Below are 26,703 nucleotides of genomic sequence, written 5' to 3' on the forward strand. Positions count from 1 at the left end.
ACCTTTAAAACTGGAGGACAGATTGTTGCTGATGTAGAGAAGGGACCCTATTAAGAACTGACTTTAAATCCTCTTTAGAATCTCACTTTGAAAACCTCTGCATAGTAGGAGGAGAAATTAATTTCATCCAGAGAATAGAAGCATGATACTGAGGACTAACAATTTCTGTCTGCCAAATTAAATATTTTTGAAAAATGTTAGGAGAGGGCACAGTGAAGGATATATCTCCAGGAAGGGAAATTGGGAAGTATTTTGTGGTTGGTTGATTTGCCTGGTTTTGTTTTTGTTTAATGATTTTTGCTTTGTTTTGTTTTTAAGAGTTGAAAATCCAGAGTATCACATATTAGGATATCAAAGTCTTTGGTGACTGTTGTGCTGATTTGTGATATGTTGTATAGGCAATGAGCTGTCTCTGCTTGTTTTTTTTCCAGGAAGTGATCTTGCTGTATAAACAAAGCCTCAGTTATAGTAATCATTGTTTTGGCAGGATTCAGGTTTGTACTCCTGTCATCAAGTTGAGTAGCCATGCCAGGATTTGTCACCTTTTGAGTTTAAGATCAATCAATTGATTTTAGTTACTAGTTTTATGCTCCTTTTATAGACTATAAATGCCTTATGTGAAGGGCCCAAATATAAACTTTGTATACTAGAATCTTGCTTTGTTTTTTCAGTTCCAGGGGAATATGTAAGAAGTTGATATGATTTATAAAAAAAACTATAAAAATCCAATTCTCAAAATAGCTGTATCAGATAACGTTCTTCCCTCCATCCAAAAAATTTGTATTGACCACCCACATCGGTAGCATTTGTGCTCACAATTATGTATTAGTTAGCTATTACTGCATAATAAACACCACAATTTCAGTAGCATGCAACTATAAGCATATATTGTTCACTCATTGTCTCACGTGCTCTACTCAGGTATGAATTGTCTGTGCTTGGGCTGATCTAGGCTGGGAATGACTGAACTTATCCAAAACTGAAGGGTATATCCATGTCTATCATCTTTCTTGGACTAGAAGGCTATGCAGGCCATATTCTTCACATAAAAATGGTGGAAGCAGAGGAGGACACAAGCACATTCCATGCCTTTGCTTACTTTATTTTCACTATATCACATTGGCCAAGGACATAGTCAAAGGGTGGAGAAGTACACTTTGTCCAATCTAAGGCTATGGCAAAAGATGGATGTATAATGCTACTATAGGGGAAGGGGGAGTGAAGAATTGAGTACAATACTTGAAACTACCATAACTTGGGAGAGAAAATGAAATTTTTACAAAATATAATCACTTTGCTTGAAAGAATAAAAATTCTCAGCCTTTATTGTTGTAATCAACTGCTTCTTAGAATGCATCTTCCCTTCATTCCCACACCTGGCTCCTTCTCCTAGAATGTCTTGCTCCCATTTCTCAATCTCATATGTTTTTACACATCTGTTGAGCTCAACCCCATGCATCATCTTTATAAAAAGTATGTTCCATCTATTCTAGTTTAAGTCAGTAATACATGATTGCTCCCCAACACTTTCCATCTTGCATTGCCATCATCTATGTAAGTTTCTCCACAAGTTGGGAGCTCCTTTGAATCTTATTTTATTCTTAACATGGCATGTAGCATGTAGCAAATGCTCATTACAGTTGGCCCTTGAACTACATGGGTTTGAAGTGCCCAGGTCCATTTATACATGGACTTTTAAAAAACTAAATATGTACAGTAAGTACTGCTGGTGAATTTCCTCTTCCTCATGGTTTTCTTAATAACATTTTCCTTTCGCTATATTACTCTATCATAAGAATCCTATATAATAAAAGGCTAATATGCAAATCAACCAAATGGTATTATGACTGGTTGCTATGATGCACACTGACCACCAGGGGGCAGACACTCAATGCAGGAGCTGCCCCCTGGTGGTCAGTGCACTCCCACAGGGGGAGCACCGCTCAGCCAGAAGCCGGGCTAATGGCTGGGGAGTGCAGCAGCAGTGGTGGGAGCCTCTTCTGCCTCTGTGGCAGTGCTAAGGATGTCCGACTGCCACCTTAGGCCTGCCTAAGCCGGCAGTTGGACATCCCCCGAGGGTTCCCAGACTGCGAGAGGGCGCAGGCCAGGCTGAGAGAAACCACCCCCCTCCCCACAGTGCATGAATTTCATGCACCGGGCCTCTAGTACAGTATATAATACCTTTGGCATACAAAATATGTGTTAATTGACTGTTTATTGATGTCAGTACTGATGGAAAGTCAACAGTAGGCTAAGTTAAGTTTTGGGGGAGTCGAAAGTCATATGCAAATTTGCAACTTGCTGGGCAGTGATGGCGAACCTCTGACACGTGTGTCAGCACTAAATATTTAGTTTTTGGTTTATTAAATACAATTATATATAACAATTATACATTTATGTTATTTAAACTATAAATATCGTGAAATAATGTTTTTTCCTCAAAGTGACACACTGAGTTATGCTTAGTTTTTTGGCGAAGTTTGACACACCAAGCTCAAAAGGTTGCCCATCAATGTTGCTGGGGAGGAGGGTTAATGCCTCCAACCACTGAGTTGTTCAGGGGTCAACTGTATATTTTTATTGAAGGAAGAAAATAAATTTAAAAAGAAAAATGACAGAAAGACAAAGTCCCTGCCTTCAAAACTCATGACCTATGCTCAAAAACACATTTTTTCAATATTTTTATTCAAGTGTATTTAAATGATAAAATCAAACTCATTTTCTCAATGAAATGAAGTAGATTATACATTTAAAAATAATATAGTGCCATGTTACCTCCTTTAAAACAATGTCATATGTATTTATTCTCTAAAACTAATTGCATTTTAATTGTATATAGAACTGTAATATGTGTAGGAGATTAATAAGAATAGCCATTGCCTATACAAGCTTGAGCTCAGTTAATCATCTATAAACTACTGAACATATAATATTTAATTAGTTTTAATGTTGTTAAGATTTACTTGATAACATCAAATTCTACCATTTTAAATTATAATCATTGAAGCAATTAAATCACAGCTCTCAAATATCATTAAAAAGCTATGAAAACACACCTTAGAATGACTATCAAGTTTCTTTTATTCAGTTACAAAAATATATTCTAAAATTAAACATAGCAATAAGTATAGACTTCCAAGCTAAGAACAATTTTTTAAAATAGTTATTTAAACCAGAATTGCTTTAATATTTGGTTTTGGAGATGTATTAAAATATGAATTATTTAATTTGCATATATATATATATATGAAGATTTCTAGTGTCTTAGCAATCTTAGCTTTGTATTCTGTGATACAACTTCCAATTAAGAATCTGAAAAGTATTTATTACTTCAATCATTATATTAACAAACTAGTGGCCCGGTGCACAAATTTCACCGGGGGTCTCCCAGCCTGGCCTGTGCCCTCTCACAGTGCTGAAGCCCCGAGATCAATTGCCCCAAAGAGGTAGACCCCACTCACCCATCCGGGGCTCCTCGATGGATTGCCCCAAAGAGGTAGGCCGGAGCCAGGGATCCTGCCTCCGAGGCGGGCACGGGGTCATGGAAACCCCCAGGCCTTGCCATGCACAGAGCTGCCACCAGGCCCCGCCTCCTCTGTGCAAAAGCCATCTTGTGATGGCCTGAGGGCATCACAGCATCAGGGCGTGACGACCACATAGGCTATTATTAGTATAGATGATAACTTTAAAAAATGACTTTGTTAAGAATGCATTCTTTCAGTAATTTTACAATGATTATTTCTTTTAATTATTTTGAAGTAGCAAATTAAAAACAAACTATACCAAAAGTATAACAAGAATGAGGAATAATTCAAAATATGAATGAGGGATTTTCCTTGGAATGTGATTCAAAAACAATTTTTAAATAAATTTATTTAATATAGAAATTATCATGGCATATTGTACATAACTTCAATTAATAAATGTTGTGAACAGTGAATATAATTAAATTCATAAATATTAAATATTTCACCTTAACACTGTTAATATAATTTCTGGTGAATATATTAGATCAAATCAAATGAAGTTGCCTATATTTATTGTTCTTTTTACCAACAAAACTGGTAATTTCACATGATTCAATCTAATAAAAGGATGAACAGAAAACACTATAAATGCATGTGTAGCCATATAGGAATGTAAGTCTTTAATTTTAAAATGATTATCAAATTAGGATTTTTAAGTTAGTATAAATTTTATGTTTTTAAAAATATATGCTTAGTCAATCAAAGAAAATAAGAAAAACATGGGAAAAGAGTATAAGATATGCTACTCAGAATCTAATATTCAGAGAAAGGCAATTTTTATAAGATGAATAAACATTGTTTTGCTTTTCACCTCAACAAAAATTGCAACTAGCTATTATTATACCCAAGGTATGAAAAGTCATATTTCTATTCTTTGATTGTGGGAATATGAATTTTGAAGAATGGCCATTTATAAAAATTTAATTTTGTGCATACCCTAAAACCTAGCAATTTATTTATAGAACTCTATCCCACAAATATACCTTAGTAAAAGTGCAACTGGACCCTTTTTGGAAAAATAATATGTGTCTGTGTGTGTATACATACAAAATTTGGAAAGACTTCACAACTGTTAAAATAATTATGGGGTTGGTATGGGGGAGATTTAAAAAAAATATTCCAATCAAAATAAAAAATAAATTATTTAGGTTAGATTCTTCATTGTGTATGTTTAAAAACCACCATCTATATTTAAATTGCTTTAGAACATAAACAATCAGTGTTACCTATCCTCCACCTCCACAATCAAGAGAAAAAAAAGTATAGAAATTTTGTGACTATAGTGGTATAAAATAAACTTCCATTGTCTGGTGTGGTGAGCCTCTGTTTCTTTTTCTTACAATTTTATTCAGTTGAACTTATTCAGGCAAATAGAAGAACTTATATCTGTTCTCCTGCTGACTTGATCTTTGTCAGAACACACATATAGTACACACATAGGCACAGTCTTTTTCTGTCTCTCTGACACACACACACACAGACACACCCCTGATCTACATACAATAGGTACCAAATACTCCATTAAGGTAGTTTCAAAAGTATGAACACTGCTAACCTTTAAATTACATGTATTTATTTAGTTTCTATAATCAAATGATGAAAAGAAGATGATAGAGAAATAATGGAAGAGAGGAAGATAGAGTGCAGAGTAGAAAAAATGATATTAAGTTAATTAAAATATATTTGAAAATATTCCATACCTCCCAAATATATGTTTCTTTAAACGAATTTTCTATGAGAGTCTTTTTCATGATTAGGGGTAATATTTACTCATGAAATATAACATTACAATAAACTTACTTAAATATTTAATTGATTTCAGAGGGACAGATAGATGCATCAATGATGAGAGAGAAACATTGATCAGCTGCCTCCTACATGCCACGTATTGGGGATCAATCCCAAAGCCCAGGTCTGTACCCTGACTGGGAATAAAACTGGGATCTCCTGGTCGACACTCAACCACTGAACAAAACTGGTCAGGCTATAATAAACATTTTAAAAAATATTTTTTATTGATATTTTAGAGAGAGGAGGGGAGAGGGAGCAGGGAGAGAGAGATAGAAACATCCATGAAAAAGAAACTTCAATCAGCTGCCTCCTGCATGCTCCCTACTGGGGATTGAGACTGCATCCTGGGCCTGCTCCTTGACAGGGAATAGAATCAGTGACCTCTTGGTGCATAGGATGACGCTCAACCACTGAGCCACACCAGCTGGGCTATAATAAACCTTTTTTAATAAGTTTGTAAAATATTTTAAAAATTAAAATCATTCATGATTCTGTAAAGACTGCTGGAAAAGAAAATGTCAAAAAAACTGCTAAATCAAGCAACGCCAAATTTTTTAGTGCCTTTAAATAGAAAATTAGAATAGATTAGAACATGGGATAAGTGATTTTGAGGTAGGTCTTGCAAGTAAGGGAATTACTTGGGATCTGGCAGAGTTTATGACATAATAACTTTGGATTGGTGGGAAGGAACAATTAGGGGGAGGTTCTGAATTCTGTCTTCATGGTAAGTAGTTAGTCTTGGTAAGTAAACTATTTAGTTGGTTCAGTTTTAATTTTCAGAATTAATCACAGTAGCTTCAATATTGTTGCTTTTCTTTAGTATTGCTTAACACACCAGGAATACATGCTTTGCCAGAATTGTTTAGCACAGAAATAAAAAGTTTCATAATCCAAAAATAATCTCAATAAAATATTTAAGCAAATTTCATTATCTATATTTTCCTTCACATAAAATTTGTATACATTTATATAATTGGTGGTATTTTACATATAAAATACATATTACATGTAATATGTACATATGTATATATACAATTATATATATATATCAATATCAAGCAAGCTATTTTCCTTTTTTCTAATTCCTAAAAAAATAGTTAGAAATATACAATGATTTATTTTACTAGGTCTCTTTCATTTGACATTTAGTTTGTTTTCAACATTTGGTTATTATAAAGAATGCTGTAATGAACATCTGTGCATATAAATCTCTGATCTAAGCTCTCATTATCTTATTAAAACAGATTACTAGTAATAAAATTAATTGCCAAATAGTGTCCATCTCTATGTAGTACAACGTTATGAGTGAAATTATATATGACCTTACCATGATCACAGTTTAAATCTTATAATTTTTTAGAATATTGTATAACAGATGCTATTACAGACAATGAATAATTTATACATTTTGACTCATGGTTTTTCATTACAGATGAAAACCATGAATTTCATTTAGAAAGTGAATATGCAGCCTTATTTATGCCTCATTAAAAAATTCAAAGGTATTATATTAATTACTTCATCATTTATCTAATTAAGTTTTCTGGTTTGCTTGTATTTTTGTTTACTTTTTAAATTTGACCTATTATCAATCCCCAAAGCCTTGGTATTATTCTTTACCAATGTCAAGGTCTTAACCTGTATTCTGGCCCAATGCCAATTTGAGTAATTGCATATTTCTGGCTTTTTTCCCCATCAGATTCATTTGGAAAAGTTAATCTCTTCTTCCTTTGAAATGTTACTTTTATGGTAAAAGCATGAGTTTTTAAAAGCAGACTGGAAGTGTGCACAATGGATCATAATACAGCTATTATCTAAATACTATATTTTAGTGAAATTTCACTAATACATTTGTTGGAAATAATTTTTTTCTACATGTAACCCAAATTAATGTTGGCCAGGAACGTGGGTATTTTACTACTTATAGGTATATGCAAAATAGTGATCTCAAAAGTTATTTAAAAATATCTTCCTTTAGAAATTGTTGGAAAGAGCAAACCATTCTCAGCTACTCTCATACTCTGAAATACTGTTTGTGTTTTTGGACTCTGGCCTATGTAATCTATTATCAGAGAAAGAAATATCTATTTTGGAACACAAATTACTAAAAACTACTACTTAAAGCTGTTAGATGAGATTTTATGTGATTATTTCTAAACTTATTGTCGTTTCAAACAAATCATTTGCTTAACACCACTGTATTTTAATGAGTGGGAAAATAGTTCGTTTCCAGCTATAGCTCAAATGTTGCTTTATTTTATCATGCAAAGTATCAGTATGAGAACAATTTGTTGGTATACATTTGACATCTAATTTTAAGATATTTATGTAGTATCTCACATATTTCTATCTGGCTTTTGCAAAAGAGTTTTGCATATTTTATGCAAATGTAATATTCCCTTGTTCTCAAAGATAGACAGCACATATCTAAGTAAATAAAACTCTATAATAGACTAAATTCAGGTAGGCTAATTTTATTTAAACTTAAAACTCACAAGCTTTTTCCTTTTTTCTTAAACTAGCATGCTGATTGTAGGAGAATAATTTTCAATTAGAAGTTTTACTAAAAGCAATTTGACTGGAGTTTATTCAAAGTATGACATTACTAAGAAGTGAAGTATTCATATATTACATTTATAGAAATCATATATCATAATGTTTGAAAAGCATTGAAATTTCCCTTAACAATTTTCTTTTACACATTAAACTCAAGATCCGTGTAAAATGGAGAAGACGTATTAGAGATGCAATAGATTGAAGTTAAGAGTGAGGTTTGTAAACTATATTCTTGAATTGAAAATATGGATTTGCTACAGCAAGTTCTTAACTCTTATGCTTAAATTTTCTCATCTGCAAAATTGTTATCTTGTAATTTATTTAACCAGAATAGTGCTTAGCATCTAATAACCTTCAATAAATATTAACACTATATTAGTAGTGGCCTATTTTGAAAAGTTACATATTCAATCATTAGTTATATTTGTTGAATACCCAATATATTCAGAGTATATGTAGATCTTAGTTTTCAAAGATAAATTGAAAAGGCAAATCTTCAGTATTTAAAATTGAAAGCATAATAGGAGATAAGCGTGGACATAATGAGAAAGTAGATAAAGTTATCAGGCAATTAACAATGAAGGCAAAAATTAAATAGCACAGGTTTATTAGTAAATGTAAAAGAAAAAAAAACAAATTTAAAAAGTGAAATTGCTAAGCACACAAGTTTGGAAAGAAGGAAAATACAGTGTTAGTATTTTATTTTTTTTTAAATATGTTTTTATTGATTTCAGAGAGAAGAAGGGAGATTCTCTCTCTCTTCCTGCTGAGAGAGAATCATTGATCAGCTGCCTCCTGCATGCTCCCTACTGGGGATCAAGCCCACCATCTGGGCATGTATCCTGACTGGGAATCAAACTGTGACCTTCTGCTTCATGGGTCAACACTCAACCATTGAGCCACACCAGTCAGACAAGTGTTAATATTTTAAAGGAACTACTGGTATAATCAGGTAACATGTTTGAAAAATCTACTTACTGTGATTAGCCAAAAGATAGCTCAAAAGAAACAAAAAAATTAGAGGCCTTGTAAAATAAATTTCTAATATTTTATTTTGACACATAAAGGTGAGGCTATGGGCTACTCTTGTAAGAAGGTTGCCACGGCAGGGCATTTGGTCCTGTCCTAGATTTCCATGGAAACATTTGGCCCACCCCAAAGGGTTCTTGGTATTTGATCCTGTCAAGAATGTCCACGCTCAGAAAACATCCCTTGGCTCAAATAGCCCATTATGTTTATGTATTAATCTTGTAAGCCAAACATATAAATAAAGAATCTATCATGCGTTATTGGTTCAGTATTTGTGTTGTGGCTGCATTGCCAATAAGAACTCCTTTGCCTTGGTAGCCCAGTTGATAATGGCATATGCTCAAGGCCCTGCTGGTGGGGACCAAATGTTTACATGGACATTTGGGACATGACTGAATATCAAGGATCATCGGGCATGGACCAAATGTCTCTGTGGATGTTTTGGACAGGACCAAATGCCTGCTAAGCAATCCAGCTGGTCTGCCATAATTTCTCTACTCTTAAATGTAAATGGAGTAGCTTTTATGGATGCATGATCACATCCATCTACATTAGTGACCAGTACAAACCTACCCAAGAACACTTATCTCACAAGTGTCCAGTAAAGGCACAATTATGCTTTATAGCTGAGGAAACGAACTTTTTTTTTTAATTTTTCATGTGCTACTAGTCTTATAGCTAAGTGGCAAAAAACAACAACACACGTTACCTGAAGTTCTGCCTTACTTCTAAGCTGAGACTTTTCTGCAGAAATTACACTGTCTTGATAAAACTCAGAGGGAGGCATTAACAGAGAAATCATAGGGAATTAGAATGGAATGGGAAGAGGAAAACATGAAGATCTCAAACACTGTTCATTGGAAATGCATAGATTTCTTTAAAAAGACATGGAGGCACATTTGTTTTCAAACTCTGAGGAGAGGCAGATGCTAAAGCAAAGTAACACAGCCAACAAAATAATTTAATAAACTTCCATGAGATTATTACTATAAAGTTAATTGAAATTCTTGGGAAATGATATTTTAGGAAAAAAAGGGAGGGTAAATAATATATTATTCAAGTTGGTCTGGGTACTACTGAATTGATTCAAGCCTATATCCCTTGTAAAATCAATGGTGTTTTATATCCAGAACAAGAGGACAGATTCTATTGACCAAAATGAGTAATGCACTTCCCAAATTAAAGGTATTTTTCAAAAGATGTCTTTATTGGAAATGAAACAGAAATCCTTTACTTTTGTCACATTTATAAAAGTAAAATACTACCAAAGATTTCCTCATTAGGTGCTCTTCTACCTTTCCCTCTTCTTATTTTGAAGTATTTGCCCTTTAGTTTCACCAATATTTCTAATCCATTTGATTTGAAAGATGCTTAAGTGAGTGCAATGTGAAGCAGCAATTGCTAAAGGAATTAATCAAAGCTCTCACAATACACCTTACTTGCGATTTTTTTTTTAAACAAAAGCAGAGCCAGACAAGAGTAGCCTGAACCAGCAAGAATAATTGTCCAATAGCAGTTCAACTTGAAAAAAAAAACACCTCTTCACCTGCACTGTTCCACCTGGGCCTCAAAATAACTCCAAATAAATCATTTGAATTTTCTCCTTTAATCTGTTCTCAAGAGTTCATTCATTGATTTTTAAATTAAACTACCTTGTGTTTTTGGCATAAACCTAATTTTTCGATGGCATATTTTCTTTTGTTAAATTACCATTATCATTGCTGAATGCAATTTACTAGTATTTTGTTTAAGATTTTTTGCATCTATGCTCACACGAGTAACAGTGTTCAGCAATTTACTTTACACACTTTGCCCCTGTCAGGTTTGGATGTCAAAGGTATGTAGCTTCAAAAAGTGATTTATTGAATCGTTTCTGAATTTCTATTTTCTGGAATAGTTTGTATAAATGTTGGCATTTGTTTCTTGATTGTTTCATGTAATTCACCCATGAAGCTATTAGGGTAGAGAATTTTCTTACTATCCTCTCTTGTTTCTTGAATTGGACTTGCTGTTCGCTGTTTGTTTTTTCTTCTATCTTAAATCTGTTGAAAAAACATGTTTTTTTTTTATTCTATTTTGCTCTCTACTAGCTTGGAAATGAAACACTGTTTTCATTCTTTATTTGTCTCTCTAACTTATTAAAGTCTTTAATTTGTCTATAGTTAGCATACTTAATTTGTCAAAGTCTAAAGCTTAAAGTTAATTAATGTCTGTATGAACTTGAAAAAGAAGACATTTGAACACTTTAATTCCATTCACTCATATGCTGCTCTGATGGAAATACTACTTATTTATGTATAAATTTATATTTAAATTTTACATTATTTTTATTACATAAGAAACATATTTTTAGATTGATTTTTTTTTTTTTACTTTTGGCACATTTAAAGTATCATTCATATGACCTTATTTCCATTGTTGCTGTTGAAAAGTCAGAATGGCAACAACTAATTAGAAAATATAATAAAAATTTTAAAATGCTTTCTCCATAATTAAGCTAGGAGTAAGTATGGATTATTCTGAGTGAAAAAAAATATATTATGTTCCTGAATAGGAAGACTCATCATAAAGATGTGAGCCATCCCTATCAATATGATACAATTTCAGCTAAAATTCTAAAATGTTTGTGTTTGTGCACATCCTGAAATTCAGATAGAGCTATAAACGGACAGGAGTAGCCAAGAAAAATTTGAAGACAATTAAGAAGAGTACTGTGGGTTTTCTCTACTTAATGTCAAGCCTTATGACCCCTGTGATTCAACTTCTAGGAATATATCCAAAGAAACCTGAAACACTGATTTGAAGAAATATTTGCACCCCTATGTTCACTGCAGTGTTATAGGAGCCAAGACTTGGAAGTATCCCAAGTGCCCATTAATAGATGAATGGATAAAAAACTGTGGTCCATTTTCACAATGGAGTATTACTTGGCCATAAAAAAGAAAATCTTACCTTTTGTGACAGCATGGATGGATATGGAGAGTATTAATGTTAACGAAATAAGCCAGTCAGAGAAAGACAAATACCATATGATTTCATTTACAGGTGAAATCTAATGAACAAAATAAACTGATCAACAAAACCAAACCAGAGGCATGGATACATGGAATGGACTGACAGCTGTCAGAGGGGAGGAGGGTATAAGGCTGGGTGAAAAAGTTACAGGGTTTAAGTAACAACAAAAACCCTCATAGACAGACAACAGTATGGTGATTACCAGAGAAAAAGATGGTGGGGGAGGTAGGAGAGGGTAAAGGGGGGAATAAATGGTGATGGGAGGAGATGACTTGGGGTGGTGAACACACACTACAACACACAATGTGTTACAGAATTGTACACCTGAAGCCTATATAATTTTTTTAACCAATGTCACCCCAATAAACTCAATAGAAAAAGGCTTGTTACAAAGCTTCCATGATTGTTATCTTTGAATTTACATAGGGATAAAAAGAAGACAAAGTTGAGAAATAGATTCATAAGTCAGTGGTGAAACAATGGTCTATTTATAAATGTGCTGGGACAGCACGCTTAATATTGAAAAAAGTAAAACAAGGATTCTACCTCACAAGATTTACAAAATAGATTTCAGATAAATAAGTGAATAAGTACATCTAAATAATGAAACGTAAAGACCTGAAGAAGTAAATATAGGGTCATATATATGTCATTGTGTAGGGTCAGGTTTTGTTAAGTAAGACATGGCATGTGCAAAACATTAAGGAATACTATATTTATGGATACATGTAATATATTTAAAGTGTAAACATATAAATAGGAACCTACCATCTTAGGTAAACTAATTACTTCTAATTGGGAAAGTCAGGATAAACAAAGTGGCAAAGGAGCTTCAAGAAAACTGTAATATTTTATTTATTTAAAGTAAATCAGTTAAATAAAATACTAAAATATGGTAATATTACTTGGCGAATCCATTAGGTTGAATCATGTTATTTTGCATATCTTTCAATGGTTCTATGCATACAGTGTTTTTATTCCTAGTGCACTCATACTGATTTTTCCAGATGTTACCTCATAAAGAGATGATAATTATCAAAAACTGTAGCATTACCTTTGAATTATGAGGGTGTTAACATCATATTCTATAATAATAGTTCACATGGCAGTGGGCAATGGCAATTTATCTCATTGATGATTTCACTATTGCTTTATGTTCAAATTTGGCATGCTACCAGGATATAATACACATTGATTATATCTGATCAAAAAGTATTAAATATAGAAAATGCTAAAACAAATGTACAAAACAAGAATAATCAAGGTTTAGAGAGTTTGGGTAGTACTAAAATCTTTAAATATTACACTAATAGCTCAATTTACTGAGCCCTTACTATGTGCTGAGTAGAATGTCAAAAATATATATATATAAATTTTGCTTGATGATAACAATAACCCCAGGAGATACAATTACTACCCATTTACTGATGAAATTGAGGCTTAGTGATCCAATATATACCTGAGACAATAGAGTAAGTGGCAGATGCAGGCTGTACTGGATCCAAAGCTCTAGCCATTCATGACAACTTTATAATTAGCAAGTAAGTTGTTTTCTCCAGAAAGGAAAATGATGTTTTCCATGGCATGTTAGGTAGCTGTATTCTAAGCTGTCGAAGCACCTATACATTTTAGTGGTGGACAACATATATCTAGCATCAAATTTGAAAAGAATCAGTTAAATGTAATATCTTCTTACTTGTCTAAATAAGATTTAATTAATAAATCAAACATTTTTTAGAAATAGTGTTTTTATCTCAGAAAATATTCAAAACCTTATCAAATTATATAAAAAGAACATAGAGTTAGAATAGTAGAAGCTTTGAAAATTATAAAATCATTGGCAATTTAAAATATAGTCAAGATTTCTTCATAAAGCACTAACCAAAGTAGTTCTTTACACGTATAGAAAGTTGCTGTTTAAAAGTATGCCCCTAAAGATTATTTAATCAGAGAATTGTGGTAAGGCAAAGAAATTCCACAATTAAGAAAAAGAAATCTAATGCCATTTTGTTTATATATTTTCATCCTATCGTCTAATTATGTACCCGCATCTTGTCTATACTCTAGAAAGGCTGAACTCAAAGTATTGAAGGCCACACTATTAAGAAATGCTGAGGAAAAAAATGAATGATTACGCATGGCTTTCAATCCAGCAAAAACTCAAAAATCACCTGAAGGGAGGCATGTCAGCTTCTCCACAAGATGAAAGCTCCTGCTGCCAAACACTTTGCAGACATTAACCTGATGGGCCTGCATACAGTCAGGGCTGTGCTTGTCGTACACACGTACCTGTACATCTGTAAAACTGCTTTGGTTGAGGCAGGCATATTGAATCCACCGATATAAATCATATTTTAAAAAATCAATGCTCACTAACGTAAAAAGAAAAAGATGGTTTTGAGGCCATTTTTGTTTCAATTTTCTCTCTTCCTTTAGTTTCACAGAGGTTTTACTTGACACAATTTTCTTATTTATGTATACCCTCTCCAGATCAATGAAACTTATAATTTGTTCTTCCCCCGGAGATCATTTTTACATTTTATCTCTTTGTTCATACTGCAGAGTATATATTTGAGCATCGAATAATATACTAGACTTTGGTTTGTTTATTTGGTCTGCTCTATTCAATCACCTTATTTTTCAGTAGACCTGAGTATTTTTTTTTCATGAAATAGTGAAGGTTATTATTATTCTACAAGCTTAGAAGCCTGGAATATTAGGATGTTCAAAGGGACATGAAGGTAAAAAAAAAAAAAAAAAAAGACAGTCTAATGGTTAAGAATATGGATTTAGCCCTAGCTGGTTTGGCTCAGTGGATAGAGTTTTGGCCTCTGAACTGAAGGGTCCTGGGTTCATACTCTGGTTGCAGGTTTGATCCACCAGGGCTGCGTGTAAGAGGAAACCAACCTATGTGTCTCTTGATGTTTCTCTGTCTCCCCGCTCCCTTCCACTCTCTCTAAAAATCAATGGAAAAATATCCTTGGATGAGGATTAACAAAAGCATATGGGATTTAGAATAAAATGCAATGAGTGTGAGTCTCAATTTTGTCACTTTTGTCTGTGTGACATTAGACAATTTGGTTTCCTCATTTGGAAAATTAAAATATTAAGGTTGCTCTAAGACTAAATGAGATATTAGATTCCACTTTCCAACACATAGAAAATACCAGTATTTTATAATTTCACTTATTGACTGAGATCTTCATAATTTGGCTTTTTATTTCTCAGGCTGGACATTTTATCAGGACAGATAATCACACCTGAAAAGAGTCAAATGACGTTTCAAGCTGACTTGCCTTATATCACTTCTAAATAAATAGAAAGCAGCCACAGTTTTCTAGTCTATGGAAGTGATAATAGATACTAAAACTACAAAGTCTATTTTTTATAGAAAGAAGATTCTGCTTGAATACAGTATCTCTCTACAGTTTCTTTGTAAATAGAGAAATTGAAAAAAAAAAGAAATAGCACTGATGATACTTAGGTGAACATTTTTTTTTTTTCCTATAAAAAGAAGGAACATTAGGATCCTGTTTCATGTTGCAGTTAGGGGAAGTCAGAAAGAAACTGGGTGAAGCAGGGAAATGTTCGCTGAGTCTGAGATGAGATGCTGTGCCTACGCGATGCCCCATCCACACATAATGGCTTTCTAAGAGCTCATTAGGTGTATGTGAGACATAGCTTGTTTTAAAACTTTCATCACAATCTGGTAAGCTTGATAAAGACATATCTTTGTCTTTATCAACAAGGGCACACAGGATCAGAGTCTTTAATTTTCAAGAGGTTAGAGAAGAATGAGCATGTCTGGTTACAAAGAAAAATGGTAACTGATCTTTAAGACCCAGTCATGTTCCTTCCATGAACATCCTTTTAAGGCTTAGCAAGTCCTGGGCATGCTCTCAAATATATTAGTGCTCTTTCTTTTCCATTCCCAATCTGTGGGCTGTCTGGTCCTTTCTCAGAAATGCCAAGTTCCTCCCTCATTGGTTATACCTCATATGCATCATCTAATATTGATCCATCCTTCCTATATAAAAAAAGCATAGTATGCAAATTGTCCCCTCAACCAGGAGTTTGACCAGGGGGTAGGGCTGGCCAGGGGAAGGGAGGGAGTACCCAGGTGACTACTGCCAGCCGCTAGGGACCCTACCAGTGTACGAATTTCTTGCACTGGGCATCTAGTTTTACATAAATGTCTCCTCAGAATAATTCATTGACTTCACAAAATATCCTGATGTTATTATGTCAGTAATGGTACACACACACATGCACAATGTGTAATTGCTTCAAGATAAAAATGCATGCATTGGTAGAGGGAACTTCAGTCTTTTAACTGAAAGAGGAAATATCAGATGCCACAATTAGTTTATCTCCAGGCAGTAGTCATTTTTCAAAATTGCATATAATTTATATGTGACATTGTGTAAATTTAGGATGTACAACATGTTAATTGATACATTTATATACTGCAATATGATTACCACCTTAGCATTAGCTAACACCTCTAAATCATAACATAATTATCATTTCTTTTTTTATGGTTAGCACAATTAAGATCTAGTCTCTTATTAAATATACTAGAAGCCCAGCGCATGAAATCGCGCGGCCCTGCCCACCCATGCGTACCTCTCCATGCTCGCAGCCCCACCCACCCGCGTCTTGCCAGGCACACAGCCTCCTGGTGACCAGTCTTTCATTGTTATGGCATCACGACCACTGGGTTTTTATTATATAGATAGTGACAGAAGATGATTTGACTTTGGCTGGTGGGTACAAAATGCAGTATACAGATCATGTATCAAAGAAATGTACACTTGAGACTTATATGACCCAATTAATCAATGTCACCCCAATAATTTAATTAAAAATATCTAGTTTCGTAAACAATTTTGAAGTTTCTAATACAGTTTTGTTGGCTATAATCATTATGTTGTGCATTGCCTCTGCAGGACTTTTTATTTATTTGTTCTCAATTTGTACCCTTATACAAAATATACTAAATTCCCCCACCACCCACCCCCTGATAACCACCATTACTTTCTGTTTCTATAATGTTGGATTTTTTATTTTTATTTTATTAGTCCTCTCCTGAGGAATTTTTCCATTGATTTTTAGAGAGAGTGGAAGAGAGAGGGAAAGACAGAAAACACTGATGTGAGAGAAATACATAGAATGGTTGCCTCCTACACATATCCTGACCAGGGCCTGAGCTGGGGACAAGCCTGCAACCCAGGTATGTGCCCTTTATCGGAATCGAACTGGGGACCCTTCCTTCTGCAGGCCGAGGTTCTATCCACTGAGTCAAACCGGCTAGGGCTAATGTTGGTTCTTTAAGATTCCACATATAGGTGATATCATACAGTATATGTCTCTATCTTACCATTGCCCTCAAGATCCATCCATGATGTTGCAAATAGTAGGATTTCCTTCTTTCTCATGGCTGAATGATATTCAATTATGAATGTGTACTAAAACATTTTTATCTGTTCATCCATTGATAGAAACTTAGACTGTATCCATATATTGATTATTGTGAATAATGCTGCAATAAATATGGAGTGTATAGATCTTTTTAAACTCCTGTTTAAATTTCCTTTTGATATGTAGTCAAAAGTGAAACTCCTGGATCATATAAAGGTTGTATTTTTAATTTTTTAAAGGATCTTCGATAATGTTTTCCATAATGACTGAACCAATTTACATTCCCACTAACAGTGTACAGTGGTTTCATTTTTTTCCCATATCTTTGCCAACACTTATCTGTTTTCTTGATGATCTCCATGCTAACAGGTATGAATGTGTTAGCTCATTGTAGCTTTGATTTGCATTTTCCTGGTACTTAGTGATGTTGAGTATCTCTTCATGAACTTGTTGGCCATTTGAATGTATTTTTGTTTTTTTGGAAAAATGTTTATTTACTTCCTTTGCCCATTTTTAATCAAGTTTTTAACAATTGAATTGTATGAGTTATTTATATATTTTGAATATTAAGCCCATATCCAATATATATGTTTTGCAAATATTTTCTCCCTTCTGTAGGTTGCCTTTCTGAGGAGGAATATAGGGGGAAACCTGGGGGGGGGGGGCAGCAATCTGAATCTGTGCCAGTGACCTAGTGCACATTCTTGTTAGCCTATAATTAAGTCACTGCCCCTTTCTTAGGCAATGATCTGTTTTCCTAATCAAGAATTTAACAGCTTAGCTAGAGAGGAGGTCACTAGCACCACCCAGGGCAGGCCTTTAGCTGTAATCTAAAGGCCTGTATTCTAACAGGTTCTGTATTCTAACTTAGGTAGGGCTGCAAAATCCCAGAAGTAAGGAAACACAGTATTTAGAAATATATATAAGGAGTAATCTCATTGTACAAGTCGTTCAGGCTTTGGATCTTTGAATTCCCTGAGCCAGCAGTGCTGCTTTAAATAAAGGGTTTTTCCTGAATCTCTGAGCACTTGTTGGGTATTTTTCTGGTCACCTGGTAAATTCTGCAACATTTTCATTTTGCTGATTGTGTTTTTTGCTATCTAGAAGCTTTTTAGTTTATAATAAGTGTGTGTTTGTCACATATGGCCTTTATCCTATTACTCCCTCCCTTTTATAGTTTTGAAACAGGAATTTTAGGGGAATATAGGCAGGCTTAGGGAAATTTTAGAATTGGGTTCCATGGAAAAAAACATAGGACTACAGACTGGGAGAAGGTACCTCTCCATAACACAAAGAAGCAGCAACAGCTACATTTACATAAGACAAGGGAACTGGGAGTAGCCAAGAGGTCTATCTTTGCAAAATAAAGGAGGAAGAAAGCCCAGAAGGAATAGAAGGACAATGAGGGAGGAGGGCCTGAGGAGTCACTATAGTAAGCAATTCAAAAGGAATATTGACCAATCAGAAGGGATATCAGGACACACAACCATTATAAACCATGGAAACAGGAAGTCTGTGGGACCCTTTCCTCCTCCCCACGTGGGAGTCTGTACTTGTTCTTCAATAAATCTCCACCTTTGCTATACTGTGTTCTGTCTGTGGACTGATTCTTTAACTCAGGCAGACAAAGAATCCGGGATCCAGTCCAAAAATTCTGTATCAGTTTTGATGTGATAATTTACATTTTATATTATATATCTGTTAACACAGTATAGTAGCTATAATTGCTTTCATTAATCTTTTACTTTCATCTTTACACTATGTTTAAGTGGTTAGCACACCATGCTTTTACAGATTGAGATTTTTTTCAACACTATGAATAAGCCATTCTACTCTCTCCATGGCTATAGGATTTCTGCTGAAAATATACTAATAGTCTAATGAGGGGTCCTTATAGGTTACAATTGTTTTTCCCTGGATGCTTTTGGATTTCTTTATTTAACCTTGATTTTTAATTGATAGTTTCATTGTAATGTATCTTGGAGGTCTATTTGCATCGAGATAATAGGGTGATTTATTAGCTTTATAAACTTGGATGCCCAATTCTCTCCCTGGGTTGCCAATTTCTCAGCTATGATATTTAAAATAAATATTCCACCGCTTTCCCCTTTTTCTCTCTCTCTAATCACAATTATTCTCATATTGTTCTTTGGATGAAATCCCATATGTCACATAGGCTTCCTTCACTCCTTTTCATTCTTTTATTTTGTCCTCTTCTAACTAAGTGATTTCAAAATCCCTATCCTCTGGCTCACTTATTCTACCTTCCATTTGCCCTACTATACTGCAGATGTTCTTTATTGCATCTTTTATTTCATTTGCTAAGGTTTTTTTTTTTTGTTTTTTTTAGCTTCAGAATATCTGTTAGGTTCTTTTATATGATGTCTTTGAGGGGAAAGAAATCTCATTGTAATCATGTTGGGTTTTTTTGTTTTTTTTTTTCCTTTGAGATTTCATTGAATTGTCTGAGTTTTCTTACTGCTTGTTGAGTTTTATCAAAATAGCTATTAACTACATCATATAATTCACACCTTTGGGATTGGTTATTGGATAATTATTATTTTCTTTTTGTGATGGTATATTTCCTTGATTTTTCATGTTCTTTATAGTTTTGTACTACTGCTTTCAACATTTGACATAGCAAAAAAACCCTAAATCTTTGCTACTTGCCTTGAGATGGGGTATTCTGTTCAGCAGTGTTTGTATTACATGGAGTTTTTGTCTTTGTATTGGTAAACCTGCTCTACTGTACTTGCTCCCTCTTGTGGCAGGATTCTTCAGCTTTCATGTCTCTGGTTCTTAAAAGTCTCCAGGTTGGCTACTGGAAGCCTCTAGTTTTTGTTTCCAGAAGATGGGGTTATAAATCGACTTTGTGCCCTTTCTCTTGCCCATAGTCAGTGGCCTGTTTTCTGAGTGTACTCTCTGTCAGAGCTTTCTTGCTGCAGGACTTAGGAGCCCACAAGGAGCCAGCTGCAGAAAGGAGGAAGTGGGTACAGCTCTCCGGATGTTGCCTGCGGACCTAGTAGGGAGGTCTCTGATGTGGTACACCCAGAGGCTCTCAGATAGACGTTTTGAAGAGTTTATCCAAGGAAAAGGAGTGCCTTATCTGCTCTTTCCCAATCTCCTCCCTCCCCTGGGACTTGGTGGTTCCCTATCTCAGTGCTTTGGTTACTAGTGGAGAGAAATGGGTTTCTAGATGCAGACAACTGCCATAGGCAGGCAATCAACCACTGCTCTCCTTTACCTTGGTAGAGAAATTACTGCCAGACAGAGGAGCCCCATGCCGTGTTTCCTTAGAACAGGGATTGGTGCTGGGGAAGTTTCTCTTATTCCTGCTCCCCTGTGACCAAATTTGTATTCCCCGCCTCCCCCCCAAATGGTGTGGTTGAATCTCCGATAGGAAAGGCTGGGTGTCTGCAAATTCTCTCTTAGGTATGGTTATCTGCTCAAATCAGCATGCTCCAGAGTTTTTTAACCAGAGGGACAGGGGTCTGGGCATGTTTACCGTTTTCCCTGGTTCCATGCTTACACTGAGGTCTATCTAGTAGTGGGTGCACAAGTGCATGCAGCTCCTGGGTCCCTTGACCTGTAGTGCTAGATTACACAATAGCACAAAGCAGTTTTGTTTGAGAGTGGATATCTATTTCTTATTTAAAAAGGGGCATGCTATTTGCTGATGCCATTCTCCAGAGTGGTCATTTTGATATATCTATATCACACTAGTATCACTATGTGTACAGCTCATCCTCCATATGAGAAGAGACATACAAATGAGAAAGAGATCCCTATGCAGTGTGAAATGATTTTTTTCATGATATTCTTGAGCATGAAGGTGCCTAATCTGTGCTTTTACTGCCAAAATAGCACAGACTATGCAAGACCACATTTTGTACTAGTGAAATTTGTTTAAAGCCATATAACATCAATAATAAAGAGCCATTAGTTATGGTTAGTTTGGTTAAAGAATACTGTAGTTAGTTCATAAGTATAACACATAAATGTCTTTCAGCAGAAATTTATTTTATACTGTCAAAGTATTCTAAGGCACTACAGAATTTAAAAATATTAGAATTAGTTCTAAATTATACATTTTATAGTTATTCTACTTGGCTACCACAATAATCAGAAAATCAAATAAGTGCCTTTTCTTTCTTAATACATTAGTGTCTTGGGGAATGTGTCATGTTAGCTTATTTACTATTTTTTATGTTTTTCAGTTATTACTCTGTAGTTTTCACTTAGACAAACAAAAAACCTCATATAGTTTTATAATAGTATATACCTATAGTATATAGACAAATACTATATGTGTAAAACAAAAATTGTTCAATATATCAAATCTTAAGTAAATAGTTATAGCCATAATGTTAAGCTGGATGAAAATGAATAGAAAATTAAAGAACTGATGACGAAGACATCCATTAACCTCACTTTTTTGTGGAATATTTGACAGCCATTAAAAGTGGAATCAAAGGAACAAATGAAAAACAGTTCTGGACTTGAAACATTTTCTGAGGCTTAGAATTCCTTCAGGAGGCTTTGCAGCATTGATCATGAATGACAGTAGAGTAAGTTCTTAATGCTGTAGTTTTAAGTCCCCACGGTATCAGTTCCAAGACATTATATGGTGTGTTTTTTAGAAAGCATTAACTAGGCTGTCAGAGATATAAGCTATATAAGTGTCTCTTTTCTTTTCATCATTTTTAATATCTTGAGGGCTTTTCATTATAGATTCCTACTGCCGTAACCTAAAAAATTATTCTTATTTCTCAACTTACTAAGTTTTTACCTTTAACATAGTTCATGACTTTGTGAATAATGTGTATCTTCAATAAAATAATCAAGAGATATTACCATCATATGACACCTTAATGAAACAAAATAATGATTTAGAATTTCTAATACGAAATCTAAGGGTTTTTTTAAAAAAAGCATACCTCTTTTGGTAGATTTCTTTTTAGTTAGTTCCCTTCCAATTACAGTTTCTCAAATAAATCTCTTGACATATAAAACCCAAACCTTCATCAACATTACTATGATTCTGAATTTCTCCATATTGTTATATCCATTCAGGCGTGGAATGCACTAATGTAATGTTTAGAAGGAAAGAAATAGCTGGGTGGGCAGTAAAGAAAGGTTTGAGATATAATCATTTTATTTTTCCTCCTACATCCACTTCCTTCTTCTTTCAACACTATAATTCCACTGCAGTTCAACAGTGCTATGCACATGTTATTTATGAGTATTATTACATGTAAAAGTTACAAAGTAGAAAGTTATGTGTATTTATTGCATCTTTTATTTATCTTTTTATTAAATCAAACCATACAAGTAAGCTATGCGGAAATCTCTAATTAGATTTCCTTAAAAATATACCTATAAGAATGACTGAAAAGACATTTTTTACATCCTAAGCTCAAGTTTGTAATTATAATAATGCTGGTGGACTTGCCCTAGTGTCTTAAGGTTCTCTAGCCTTTGATCTGATAATCAGAGTTCTTGGTCTATAATTAATTTTGGTGCAAAACTTTTACAAAGAGAATGAATAAGAAGTTAATTTTAGTGATTCAAATCTATACTGATGAACTGCATACTGCTCCATGTTGTATTGCTAGAATAGAAAGTTATGTGGTTCTGTCTAAAAATACATTTTAAAGGAGTTTCTCTCACCATTCACAGGAGCAGCTTAAGTGAGGTGATCCTTTTCTGCCCTGTCCTGACGCCCCCAATTCTTTCCTCATGAGCAGCAAAGCAAATGCTACACGTGTCTCAGAATCACTATGTTCAAAATCAACCCAATGGAGAGTAGGTGTGTAGAAGTGTAGGCAGTATTACATTTTCCTTTTTTAACATGAACAATTTGGGGGGGAAAAATCTTACTCTCATGGGCTATTTTTAGAACGCTTCTGATTCTGGACCATTTCTAACTTAACAGCTGGATCTACTTTATTCAGATATGGGACCCATATGGCTACAGCCTTCATGTGTCCACCTTTGTTTCATTCCTAAGCATCTCCATCCAAAATCCTGGTATCGAAATTCAATTTTTAATTTGTTCACCTTTGCCATATTCTTTCTTCCTTTCTTTTTCTTTTCTTCTTTTTTTTTTTTTTTTGAGATGACTATGTATAATATCTCTCTCTTCAGGATTTGAACACCATCTTGCTCTTGCCAGTCCCTCACACTTGGGACATCACTCCTGCTTCTGAACACCTGTGACTGTGGCCCTACTCCCTAATGCAGATTGCTTTGGGGGAATCTGGGTATCAACAGCTCCTAGATTCTGCATTGCAGTGGCCCACTCACCTGCCTGTTGGGACATACTTCCCCTCAATGAGTGACGTCTATGCTTTCCCCCGGCCTTAAACCTGAGCAGGGTTTGGGACTAAGTTAGAAATGATACTATGTAACTTTCGAGTCCAGTTCATAAAAGGTGATAGAGCTTTCACCTTTTCTGTTGGGTTATTCACCTCTCCAGTCCTGAGCAACCGTGTGAGAAGTCTGATATCCCCGGAGTCACCATGGTGTGAGGAGCCCAAATTAAACCATAAAAGGGAGGCCGCATGGAGCGGTCCCTAGTCTACTAGTATATGAAGGTGGGGATGCCAGGAAGCCCTCAACTGCTTCAGCATCCCAACTACTCCAGCTCTAAACACCATCTGACTTCAACCACATGGGAGACCTGAGTGAGAGCTACTTAGCTAAGCAATTCCCAGATCACTGATTCCTCCCAAACCCTGAATGATAACACAACAATTGTTAGTGGTTTAAGTCACAACCCCTGGGGTGATTTGTTATGTAGCAGTAGATAATTGCTACACCTTTTCTATAGAAGGTAAGTGCATTCGGTTAAAAATGAATGATATATAATTACCATATGTAATAATTAAAAATGCGTTAAGATGGTATGTTTATATTTTGGTATATGTACTGGTTTCCCAAACAGAAATATTCTTATTTTGATCTCATTGTTTGAATTTCAAAAGGTGGTTTAATTCAGCTATCAGTTTTATTTTGTCTTTTACTATTTCAAAGGATGGGTTAATTTCTATTGAAACTATAGTGATTATATTCCAACACTTTCAACTTTGAAAATTAATAGTTTATTTATGTTCCTCCAATGTCAAATTATTTCTTCAGGTCCTGGTTGGTGTTGCTCAGTGGTTAGAGCATTGCCCCACCCACATAAGGGTCATAGGTTCAATTCCCTGTTAAGGGCATGTGCTTAGGTTTTGGGTTCGATTCCCAGCCTTAGTTGGGGCTCCTATGGAAAGCAACCAATTCATGCATCTCTCTCACATCTCTGTTTCTCTTTCTCTATCTCTTCCCCTCCCGCTCCTCCTTCCCTTCCAATCGCTACAAAAAATCAAAGGAAAAAATATCCTCAAGTGAGGATTAACAAAAAAATTGTTTCTACAGTATAAAAATCTTTTTCTACATTCCTGCAAAAAAACCCTTTTTTTTGTGAAACATATTTCTATTTTGTGAATAAAGTACCACAAATAAATGATATAGTCAGAAAAACTCCTACTGGATAATAATATTAAATCAACTGTCATATTAGGGGGAGATTTGAAGAAGAAATTAAATTCCCATTCATTAACTCAAATGAAGCAACTGCTTTAATGCTTTCCCAGTAGGCACTATCTTATCACTTGGTAAACATCTTATTCGAGAAGGCATATTCCTATTGGCAAATTTACACACTTCCTGATTTTAAATATATGCATCAAACAAAACCTGAGGTTGCGAACTCAACTACTATTAGTAATATGAATCTATGAACTTGATTCACCTTAAATATTTAAGGTGAATTTTTTTCCAGAGGACAATCATATTAAGAACATTTCCATGTATGCCTGTTAAAATGATACAGAAATTAACATTAATCCCTTAATATGACATTGGAGTATTCAAATGGGCCCTAAAACAAATGTAAAGCTTTGATTTTACATGATGTTAGGTCATAAACATGATATTACATCTGAAATTCTAGCTCTAGTTCCAGTAAATATATGTATTTTTTACTAGAAGTCAGTGTAATTACAATGAAATTGAGCTTCGGCATTAGGTTTCTGAAGAAATATTGACCAAAGGAAAAGTGGAATTTCTCTCAATGACATGGTCTTTTCTCTCCTAAATGCAACTGTGAAATGGCACCAAAGGAGTCATTGCCATAGTCATAACTTCAGTGTGTGTGCACATTACGGATAAAAAACTGAAAATAAATAAATGAGAAATGCTTTCTTTGTAGAAATTTTTAGGTTAAATTTCTTTATCTCAATTACTGTCATTGCAATGAAAGAAAAAAATAGGACATTTTATTATTTGAAATGAGGTATCACTTTATACTTGTCAGAATGGCTATCATCAATAAATCAACAAACAAGTGTTGGCGAGGATGTGGAGGAAAGGGGACCTTTGTGCACTGTTGGTTGGAATGCAGATTGGTGCAGCCACTATGGAATCCAGTATGGAGTTTCCTTAAAAATTAAACATGAAACTGCCTTATGACCCTGCGATTCTACTTCTGGGAATATATTTGAAGAAACCGGAAACAGTAATTGAAAAGAATATCTGCACTCCTACGTTCACTGCAGTGTTATTTACAATAGCAACGGTTTGGAAGCAGCCCAAGTTACCATCCATAGCTGAGTGGATCAAAATGCATTGTTACATTTATCCAATGGAACCTTACTCGGCTGTAAAAAGGAAGAAAACTTTATCTTTTGTGACAGTATGGATGGGCTTGGACAGTTATTATGCTAAGTGAAACAAAACAATCAGAAAAAGACAAATCCCATCTGATTTCACTCATATATGGATTCCAATGAACCAAATGAACTAACAAAATAGAAATAAACTCATAGAGACCAAGAACAGACTGACGGTTGTCAGAGGGGAGAGGATTGGGGGGCTGGGTGAAAAAGGTGAAGTGATTAAGCAAAAACAAACCAACTCATAGGCACAGACAACAGTATGGTGATAACCAGAGGGATAAGGGTGGTGGTGTGAGGTGGAAGAGGGTAAAGGGGGATAAATGGTGATGGAAGGAGATTGCTTTGGTGTGGTTAACACACAATATAATATAGAGAAGGTATATTACAGAATTGTACACCTGAAACCTATATAATTTTATTAACTAATGTCACCCCCAATAAATTCAATATTTTTTAAAAAAATGAGATTACAGGATTGTGAAAAAAATATTCAGATTGCCATTTCATACATTTTAGCTGTTTTTCTAAATTTAATTATTTTTTCTCATTTGTGATATATACAGATTGAAGCAGCATACATATTCCTCATCTTTAAAAGGAATGAAGGGAAGGAAAAGGTAGAAAAATAAAATATAATTAAACTT

At 34.5% G+C, this 26,703-nt stretch overlaps 1 protein-coding gene across 2 annotated transcripts in view; it reads right to left on the bottom strand.

Moving 5' to 3' along the window:
• Positions 1-26,703, bottom strand: part of KHDRBS2 (KH RNA binding domain containing, signal transduction associated 2) — a 523,179-nt gene that overhangs the window by 83,120 nt on the left and 413,356 nt on the right. The window lies entirely within an intron of this gene.

Source organism: Eptesicus fuscus, chromosome 10 (assembly GCF_027574615.1).
Source record: "Eptesicus fuscus isolate TK198812 chromosome 10, DD_ASM_mEF_20220401, whole genome shotgun sequence".
In the NCBI taxonomy this organism is placed as follows: domain Eukaryota; kingdom Metazoa; phylum Chordata; class Mammalia; order Chiroptera; family Vespertilionidae; genus Eptesicus; species Eptesicus fuscus.